Source organism: Petaurus breviceps, unplaced genomic scaffold (assembly GCF_028583685.1).
Source record: "Petaurus breviceps papuanus isolate PSGF00001 unplaced genomic scaffold, PetGlider_PUasm1.0 91041, whole genome shotgun sequence".
In the NCBI taxonomy this organism is placed as follows: domain Eukaryota; kingdom Metazoa; phylum Chordata; class Mammalia; order Diprotodontia; family Petauridae; genus Petaurus; species Petaurus breviceps.
In genome coordinates this window covers 34592836-34603155 of record NW_027187400.1, presented here as the reverse complement: position 1 = coordinate 34603155, position 10320 = coordinate 34592836, and the positions used below count along the sequence as shown (strand labels likewise).

The 10320-nt window shown below is 41.9% G+C and overlaps 1 protein-coding gene across 1 annotated transcript in view; it reads left to right on the top strand.

The window, feature by feature from the left end:
• Positions 1 to 10320, top strand: part of PRDM16 (PR/SET domain 16) — a 657978-nt gene that overhangs the window by 421689 nt on the left and 225969 nt on the right. The gene's annotated exons all lie outside the window — the stretch shown is intronic.

The following is a 10320-nucleotide window of genomic DNA, read 5'->3' as shown; positions in this document are numbered from 1 at the left end:
GAGAGAGAGAGAGAGAGAGAGAGAGAGAGAGAGAGAGAGAGAGAGAGTAGCATCCCTCTGTGGATAAGTTCCTGTCTTTCCTCAGGGCAGATAGCTCAGACAGATTTTCACAGGGCAGACTTGGGAGGCACCCAACCCAGCCTTCCTCTGGAAAGCTATCAGTTCAGCACCTTCCTCTCACTGAGCAAAAGGATAAAGATTAGAAGGCGGAGAATTTCCAAACCTATAGCAAGGGTCACTCAGGAACCAAGCCTTTCAAGTAGAGAAGGGAATAAAGGCAAAAAAACAAAGCATAATTTCTATGTTTAGTTTCTATCCCTTGGTGAAAGTTTGACAGAGAGACCCATTTAGTCTCTACAAAACTTTCTAGCATTTAGAGTCATCCCAAAAGAGGATGGGCTCCCTCAGGAGGTTCTTTCTCACTGGAGGCCTTCAAGCATCTTCCAGAAACAAGACAAAACAGTGCAAAAATATGAAGATGAGGAATGGAGTAAAATTCACATATCACTAGACCACAGAGTAGGTCCTTGAACAGGGCTCCATCTTTCAACTCTCAACATTTTCACCTACTATTCCCCATGTTTAAAACTCTCTCCCTCCTCATCTCCATCTCCTGGCTTCCTTGGCTTCTTTCAAGTTTCAGATAAAATCCCAACTTCCATAGGAAGCCTTTCCTAACCCCTCTTAATTCTAGTGCCTTCCTGCTATTGCTAAGCTCATATTTTTACTGTATATAGCTTGGGTGGGGACAGTTGTTTGGATATTGTCTCCCTCACTGGACTATGAGCGACTCCAGGGCTTTTTGTATTCCCAGTGTTTAGCACAGGGCCTGGTACATAGGAGGGGCTTGTTTATAAATAAGGTGACTGATTTATAAAGTCTTAAAAGGCTGGGATGGTAGGAAGGGGCCAAATTGTGAAGCTTAAATGCTAAAAAGAAAAATTTGTATTTGATCCCAGAGATAAAAGGAAAGAACTCAAGTTTATTGAGTAAGGAAGTAATGATGTGGTCAGACCTTCTGAATATCACTTGGGCAGCTGTGTGAGAAATAAATTGGAGTGGTGAGAGATTTGAGGAGAGAGTCCAGATAAGAGGCAATTTAGGTCTGCAAGAGAGTGGTTGGTGTCTGTTTGCATGGAGACAATGAGATCCATCAGTCAATCAGTAGACATTTTATGAGCACCTACTGTGTGCTGGGCACTATGTTAAGCATTAAAGATGCAAAGAAGAGACAAAAGACAATCTCTGCCCTCCAGGAGCTCACAATTATTGGAATATATATAAGATATCAAGAAGGCAGAAACAAAAAAGATTTAGCAACTGATTGGATATGTTGGGATCATCCCCCCTTGCACATTTAATAACCACTATAGATATATCTCTTTGCTTCTAAAATTCCATTTCTACATCTGTAAGATGGGGTACTATATTGTATTATATGCACTTGTAATATTTCTAGGATAGGTCTATTTCCATGAAACAATCAAATGAAAGTACGTACCATATAGGGATTTACAGGCCTTAACATAGTATATCTTTGTCCAGTAGACCATAAGCTACTCAAGGTGAGAGTTTCCATTTTTATCTTTGAACATAGTAGGCATTTAGGAAATGTTTCTGGAATTGAACATATTTTATTTTACACCAAAATTTCACAGGTGTGGGCAATTCCAGGTGAGGAAATTCCTTTAGAGAATGGAGAAATCCATCTGCTCTGTGACTTACAGCTTCAGAGCATTGTCTTGGACACTGAAGGTGAAATACTTTGTCTAGGATCACATGGTCAGTGTGGGGAGGGGTGGGTCTTGCACTTAGGTCTTCCTGATTTTGAAGCTAGTTTTCTATTCATTCTCCGTGATTCACCTCACCAGTTTGCTTGTTGTTTTTTTTTAAACTGGACTTGCAATTTTATTGGTATTGCCCAAAATCACACAGCCAGGATGAAGTATGACTTCAACCAAGGTCATCCTAACTCTAAAGCCAGCTTTTTATTCCTCTTAGTCTTTACTGTATCTGTTAGTATCATCATCATCATCATCATCATCATCACCAATCAGCTCATGCTTCTTATTATTATTTGTGTGACTCAATTTCCCATTAATGGAAAAACTCCTTCCAGTTAGTGCTATAAAGAGGTCAAACTCTAGACCTCAGTCTCCAGGCTGCAAGTCCCCACCCCCAGGAGAAACATACCTAATAATGAGGTCCTTCTGGCCTTCCAGTAACTAAACCCCCTTGGATGTTGTCCAAAGCCGACCTGCTGAATCTTGATTTCCGCTCTCTGGTGAATGGTGTTATAGCAAAATTCCCAGGTAGTTTGTAAAAGCATATGGCAGAAGAGGATGTCAGAGAAATGCTCAGGTGCTATGGGGGAACCAGAGTGAAGGGAAGTCCTTTCACGCCTCTCTGGTTTAATTTGAATGAAAAGTAATTATGCTGGAGGGATGCTGTAAGCATTTTTTTTTCTGTAGCTCTGCCTTGTCTCTTCCTCCAGTGAAAACAGAGTGGTGTAACAGTCAGGATGAAGCCCCATAAATCTAAGGAAGGGCTGGCTTTGCAGACCTGACAAAGTGGGGCTTGGAGGAAAGAAAACTAATCTTAAACCAGCAGAATCTGGGGACTCCAGTCTCCCGGAAGTTCTCCCTTGCTCATTCTCACACATGTACACACTGTGCATTCTCCTGTGTTCTCCTAGGACATTAAATGGGTACCACTGCAAAAGCTGAAGTGGGATCTTGAAGATTTCAGATCCTAATCATCATATAACTTCCTCTTCCATTGGTGTTTATGGGATAATTATATATTGGGGGCCCTCTACATTCAGGAAATGAACTCTAGTGGGAAGCTTGTTACATCCATGTCTGATTAGTTCAAGGTCTGTGTGCACTTCCTTTGGTTCAAGGTTTAGTTATTATTTATTATTTCTATTTTTCTACCTTAGTTTTTATCTTGTATAGTATATACATATTCCCTTTCCCCAATTGGTAATGACCTCCTCATCCTAATTTCCCTATTTCTGTCAAGTCTAATATCTTTCCAATCACTTAGATTCACAATTGCCTCAGACTCATCCTTAAATCTTCTGTCTCCCTCCCCTAATCCCCATCCAATAAGCTGCCAAGTCTTATAATGCTATCTCTGAATTTCTCCTGAATTTGTCTCCTCTCCACTCACACAACCACCATCTTAGTTCAGGCCCTCATCACCTCTTGTCTGGACTAGGTACAACAGCTTCTTAATTGGTCTCTCTGCTTCCAGTCTCTGCCTTTTCTAATCCCTCCTCTTCACAGCTGCCAAAATAATCATCCTTAAGCACATCTGTCACTCCCCTGCTTGAGAACCTCCACTTGCCTCTTATTATCTCTAAGATGCAAATTCCCTAGTTTGGCATTCAAAGCCCCAGCTTTGGCATACAATATGGCCCCAGCCTACACTTCCAGACTTTACATGCCCTCCCCCCCATCATATACATACTCTATGATACAGCCCAATTTACTGGTGTAAATTCTGTTCCTCCAAAATTTAGACATGGTATTCACATTCAATGGAATATATGTGAGCATGTACATATACAGCCATGTATGTTACATGTGTGTGATGTATATGGAGTCAAAGGAAGGAAAGGAAGAGGGAGGTAGGAAGGAAAAAAGAAATGGAGGGAGAGAGGAAAGAAATAAAGGAGGGACAGAGGAAGGGTAGAAGGAAGGAAGGAGGGAGAGAAGGAAGAAAGGAAGGAAGGAAGGAGGGAAGAAAGGAAAGAAGGAAGGAAGGAAGGAAGGAAGGAAGGAAGGAAGGAAGGAAGGAAAGAAGGAAGGAAGGAAGGAAGGAAGGAAGGAAGGAAGAAAGGAAGGAAGGAAAGAAGGAAGGAAGGAAGGAAAGAAGAGGAAGGAAGGAGAAAGAGAAAGAGCATCTTCTTGATTCCTCTTCAAAAAGAGGGGAAACATGTATCCTAGAGAAACTAAATTGAAAAATGGCCCTTGATTCAGTGAGGTGTGAATTCTTTATCTTTATTCACTCTCTAAGGGCAAGCCATCATTCACCCTGGTGTCAGGGACAGGGGCCACTTCATTTTTGTCTTTGTATCGCCAGTGCCTAACACAGTGCCTGGCACATAGAAGGCACTCCATAAGGATTGTTGATGCACAAGCCAGTCCTCCTATTCAGGACCATGTAAGTTACAGAATTAAATCCTCTCTGGCCTTGGGTTAAGTCACTCACACCTCTGGGCCTCAGTTTCTTCATTTGTCAATGGAGCCAAGAACACTGGGAACATGACAGAGTTTGTTGTGAGCAGGTGGCTTTTACATCACATCTTGTATGCAGTAGGAGATTAATAAATACTTGCCAAGCTGAAATTTCTTTTAATGGTATTGAACTTGTAAAATGTAACAAGGAGTCTACAAGACAACATGCATTGAAAGTCTCCTAGAGATCAGACATTTTTAATGGCCAGAAAACATGCAAGAAAAACAAAAATCCATTTAAACCCAGTTTATCTTCCTTCTACATGTGATCTAAATTATTATTTATCCTGGATTTCAGTCAGAGAGATAATTATTTCAGCCACCTAATACAACTCTTACCTAAAAAAATATCCTTACTATAAATATGCCCAGCAAGCCCTCATCCATGCCCTTCCTGAAACCCTCCATGGAGGAGGTTGCTATGGACATGCCAGTGCAGCCCATCCTCCTTTTAGCCAGTTCATTTGGCTAGAGAATTTTGCTTAGCCTCAAACCTTTGCAACTGTCACCTCTTCCACCTAATTCAGCCCTGTAGGACCAGGCAAAATAAGTCTAAATATCTAAACCCTCACTCCAAATACTTGACGTCAATTGTCATTTCCTGTTCCTTCAACCAATTCCCATATAATATGGACTCAAGGACCTCCATTCTACTGGTTGCCCTCCTCTGGACATCAAACCTAAATGCACCTTTACTCTTTCCCCCCACTGCTCCCAGTTCTACCCTCTGGAGTCAAGCAAAACAAAGCTAATCCCTTTCCATATGACAGCCCTTCAAAGACTTGAATGTAGGGATCTTGACCCCTGAAATCTTCTCTTTTCCAAGCTAAACATCTCCCATTCCTTCAACTAATCCACATATGGGGAAGAGAGACATCTCTTTGCCATCCTGGTTATATAAATTCCTATAGGCACTCTCCAAAGAATCAATGTCCTTACAAAACCATGGTGTCCAGAAGTGAACAGAATATTCAAAATGTGATCTGACTAAGGCCAAAGACAGTGGGGCTACTCCCTCCTTACTTTTGGACTCTAGTTTCTCTCCTCATGCAACCTAAGACCTTGTTAGCATTTTCTCCTGCCATATCAAATGCCATTGGCCAAAAGCATCGCTAAAAATCCAAAGTCCTCCCAGCAATAGCTCTGTGCCACATCTTCTCCCTCCTCTTCAACATGACCCTATTCTTGTAGACAGAGCCTGCTTCCCTCACTTGTCATTTGTCACCCTAACCTCCCCCTTCAACCTATTTTTACCAATTATAAATGAATTTGTTCGGCAGTGGTTGAGAACCATGGGTGTGTTTGGAGGTTTTCCAATCCAAATGTCCTGTAGGAATGTAACATGACTTATCCCAATTTTAGACTGCTCACGTGGGAATCGGTGGTATACACGCTTGGACTCTGGGTGCGGGTGGATTCACATTGCCCAAATTCGGCGAGGATTTCAGCACTGGTTGGGGATGGGGATGTGCAAGGTCACAGACGGAGATCAAACTCTTTGCATAGTTTGAGGATGAGGAAATGCACACCCCTAGGAAGAAGGAGAACAGCCAAGCACTATCTTACCCCAAGGGTGGCCATGTCCATATAAATTATTCCTCCTCTGAAAATTGGCATCCTCCAACCATGACAAAGGAGATGTAATTTTCTGGTGGGGCTTTCTCATGGGCTGGTTGTCTTAGTCAATTGGAGCCAAATTTGTAGCCCAAGTCAAACACTTTTCTCCTTTTTCTTATGAACAAACAAAACAATTTTTCTTTTGCATTTCTTCATCCTCTGTCATATTCCATCCCCCATCCGACCTTCAAGGCCCTCACAACCTGGTACTATGGTAATTTCTCTGCATTTTCTCACCTTACACTCTTTCACATACTTTTATTATGTTGGACAGCTCTCTGTCTCCCAAAAGCATCTTATATTCCCCCATCTCTTGACCTTTTCTGATTCCATTGTCTATGCTTTCCTTTGCCTCCGTTCCTGCCATCTTTTCCAAGAAAACTTCTTGATCCTGTCTCATATAGTAAGGACTTTTACTTGCTTATCTCATTGTGCAGCCAACATAGAGTTATTTCTGTTTGTGTCTTGCGCTGTAAGCTCCTTGAAGACTTACCTAAAGTTTGTTTACCTCCCATCCTATGCCTGTATAGCGATGGGTACAAAGCAGGCACTCAATAAGTTTTAGTATAATATATTGGCAAGAGTGCTGGGTTTAGAGAAAAAGAACCAAAGTTCAAATACTAACTTGGATTCTCATTGATATGTGTGTCTTTGGGTAAGTCATTTTCCCCCTCTGAGTATCAGTCTCTTTATCTGTAAAATGAGGCGATTTAGACTGGATAATAATAATCAATATTTATATGGTATTTTAAAATTTGCATGTATTATCCATGTATTTCCATATATTATCTCTCTTGATTCTTATAACAATCTTTTAAATTAGGTGCTATTCTGACTATCATTATGCCTGTGAAGAAAAGCCCATGCACAGAGAGGTAATTTATCCTGGGTCACACGGCTAGTAACCCTCTGAGGGTTAGTAGTAACTGACTAGTAACTCTCTGTTCACCATGTTACCGCACTGCCTCTATGACATCTGGGAGGCTTCTTCCTGTTTGTTGTGTCAAAGTAATCTGCGTATAGGTCTCAGCTTCCCTCCACTAGACTGGAAACTTCATGAGAGCAGAGACTGTGCCTTATCTGTGCTTTCTCTCTTAATTTAAGTACTGCATATAATCTCTGCATAAAATAGGTATAGTCAGTGCTTACAGAATTCAAGAATGAATGAATTTAAGTGAGTGAGTGAATTTTACCAACATTTCAGCTTAGGTCAAATTCCAAAGCTAAGTATTTTTTTTAAAAAGATCTATTAATTTGGGGGATATTTTGAGAAACAATTACATCTTTGACCGAAGATCAGGAAACTCCCATATTTAATTGAGATTAGACTGGTCTGTTGGCATCATGGGATCATAGCTTTAGACCTGGAAGAGACCACAAGAGCCATCTAGTCATAGATCTAAAATAAGGGGTCATCTAGACCAACCCTTTCATATTATAGATGAGGAAACTAAGATTCAGGGAGATGAGTGACTTACTCAAGTTTCCTCAGATGGTATTTGTCAGAGGTAGAATTTGAACCCAGGTTCCAGTCCAATTCTTTTACAAAGGAAGTAATGAGGACCAGTGAGATGAAGTGAATTATCCAGGTGCCTTGCCCAGGTAGTAATTTGCTATAGGTTGGCTGGAGAGCATGCCACACAACAATGAAGCATCATGGTCCTTCCCATTCCTATCTGCAAAGGATTTGCCTTTAGTTGGCCAGGAAACATTCACAAAGCAGAGAAGGGCAGATGCTTCAGTAGAAGGATGATCCATGCTGATAAATTCAGGATCACAGGATCAAAGAATGTCAGAGTCAGAAAGGATCTCAGTGGCTTTTTTGTTCTTTTCCAATGCAGGGTAGGAGTAGGAGGGAAAGGAAAAAATGCTTGATAACTGAAAAGAATAGAAATTAACATTTTTAAACTGCTGGAAGGGAGACTTCCCTGGATCTTAAAGACTCTTCCTTCTCAAGTCCATCCTCCACTTCAGAGCTGTGGCAAACTCACAGGACAAAAAGACCCCCCCCCACCCTCCCCACCCCCTGCCCCTGCCCCTGATCCTACTTCAATAGGTCTCAAAGGCCTCTTCAGAGCATGGAGTATTAACAAACTCTATCACATAAAGACACATTCCCCCCTAAAAAGCAAGAATCTGCTGGTTACCTGGCATTTGTCTCATCCAGGGGATACTAATAGACTCAGAGAAATGAATGCTTGGAAAGCAGGAAGTATGGATCCCCAAACAGAGAACAAAAGAATGTTCATAGGTGATTTCTTAAAAAAGAATCATAGAACCATTTTAGAAATAATATAAAGGGCCAGAGCCTTTGAAATGCCCTAGGAAAATCACTGATTTATGTGGATGTGCATGTCTGTAGGAGACTGTGTTTTTAAGTGCCCTCTCCCTGGGTCTTATGAAATCTTGGCTATTCCTGTCAAGTGATACTCCCTACGCTAAATGTGACACTCTGAGGTTCCTCCAGGGAGCCAAAATCACTCCAGCCCTTGTGGTAGCAGTGGGACCCTGTTCATGAGGTCTTAACTGCTCTCTCTGGAGCCCCAAATTCTAACACACCTCATCTGCTTTCTGTGTCTGGAATTTATAGCCCATGCTGTGTGGTCCCTAGCCTGGCTTTCTGGGGAATCTGAAAGAAAAATCATCTCTGCAAAATGAAGAGATTGGAATCAATGCTCTGAGATCCCTGTTGACTCCAGATGCAAAATTCTATGAGCCTGCCACTGGATGTATATTCTAATAAATTTGAAGTCCCAGGACCTGGATTTGAATCCTGATTATTGAAAAAGCAGTGGCTCTCAAGACAGATGGCCTGGCTTCCAGTCTTGCCTTCAATACTTGCTCTCTGTGCTGACTTCAAACAAAACCATTTCATCTCCCTGGATCTTCATTTCCTCATATGTCATATGAGAGGGTTGGACTAGATGGCCTCTGAGGTCCTATTATGACTTTGGGCTATTCATTTCCTCTCTCTGGCCTCAGTTTCCTCAATTGCAAAAGAGAGGAAAGGAAAAAGGGTAAGATTATATGGTCTCTTAAGGCTTTTCTAGGTCTACACTAGAGTTCCATTGCCTTCTATTGAGTCCAATTTATCTCTATAGCTTGTCTATTCATAGTTGATTGGATGTTGTCTTCCCTAGCAGACCTTGAGCAACTTGAGAGCAAGGATTGTCTTTGGCCTTTCTTTGTATTCCTAGTGCTTAGCACAAAGTAATCCCTTAATAAATGCATGTTGACTCAATTTGACCTGACTACATTTAGGGTCCTTGAGTGTTTAAAGTCCCTTCCAGCTCTAAAACCTGTGATGTTATGGGGAAAAGAGTTAGGAGGCAGGGTGATCCGGGGTGATATGTTGGAGCATTCCTCATCCACCTTCATTCCCTTCCCCACAAGGAGCAGCACACCCTTCTCCTTCTGGGGGCATTGTTGAGGCAGCAGGTTCCCATGTGCATCCCATCTCCAAACCCTTGTGTCCAAGTCTCTCATCACCCGCCCTACCTGCCTTCCCTGCCAAAATGATGTGTAAACCAGAAGAGTGCATGAAGCAATCGTCCTGGCTCAGCTTATCTGCCTTGGAATAGGACAGACAGAATGAGTCCCATCTGTTGGCCACCAAGGGGTCCCAGAAGCCCCTCAGAAGGTCTGGATCCCTACTCCTGTCTCCCCAAGACCCGGATTTCCACTCCCCTCCCCCCAGTCTTCCCAGCTGCCCGAGAAGCCCTTCCAAGGAGAACAGAACCTTCTCCAATGATTTGTTTATTCTTTGGCCATCATAAGACACAACACAGTGTTCTGGGAAAGTTCCCTAGGAAACTGTGAGGGCTGAGGTTTCTGAGACCCATTCCATGGGACTGGGTAGATTTTTAACAGCCTGATAGCCTTTCAACATTCAACAACATTACTTAGGGAGGGCCTTTTCTATGAATACTGCAGAAATGTTATTGTTCAGAACTTGTGATTTCATCAATGTGGGGAACTAACCTCCAGTGTGGAAATCTCTTCATGGCAACTCTTCTGTGTAATGGTTTTCATATCAGACAGTTGCCTGGGACATGACATCAAGAAATGGACTGAGTTGCTTAGAATCATACAGCTAAGGTGTGTCAGATGAAGAACCAGGTCTTTCTAACATCAAAGTCTACTCTCTTCTCACTGCCTCTCACCCAGAGAAATGATCCTAGGAAGAATTGATTTTGATTTTTTATTATTTCTTAAACTAAATTTTATTCAAATTTTTTTTGCTTTTCCAGCACTTATATTTTGACATTGAGTGAATTCCTCCCCTCCTCCACCTCCCAGAGGGTCATCTCTCATAATAAAGAGAAGAGGAAGAGGAAGAGGAGAGGAGAGGAGAGGAGAGAGAAAAAATAGTTCACAAAACTAAGACACCAAAAAATATCTAAGGTTCCTCCCAATATTCTACATTCATAGTCCTACATATTTGCAAAGAAATGGGAAG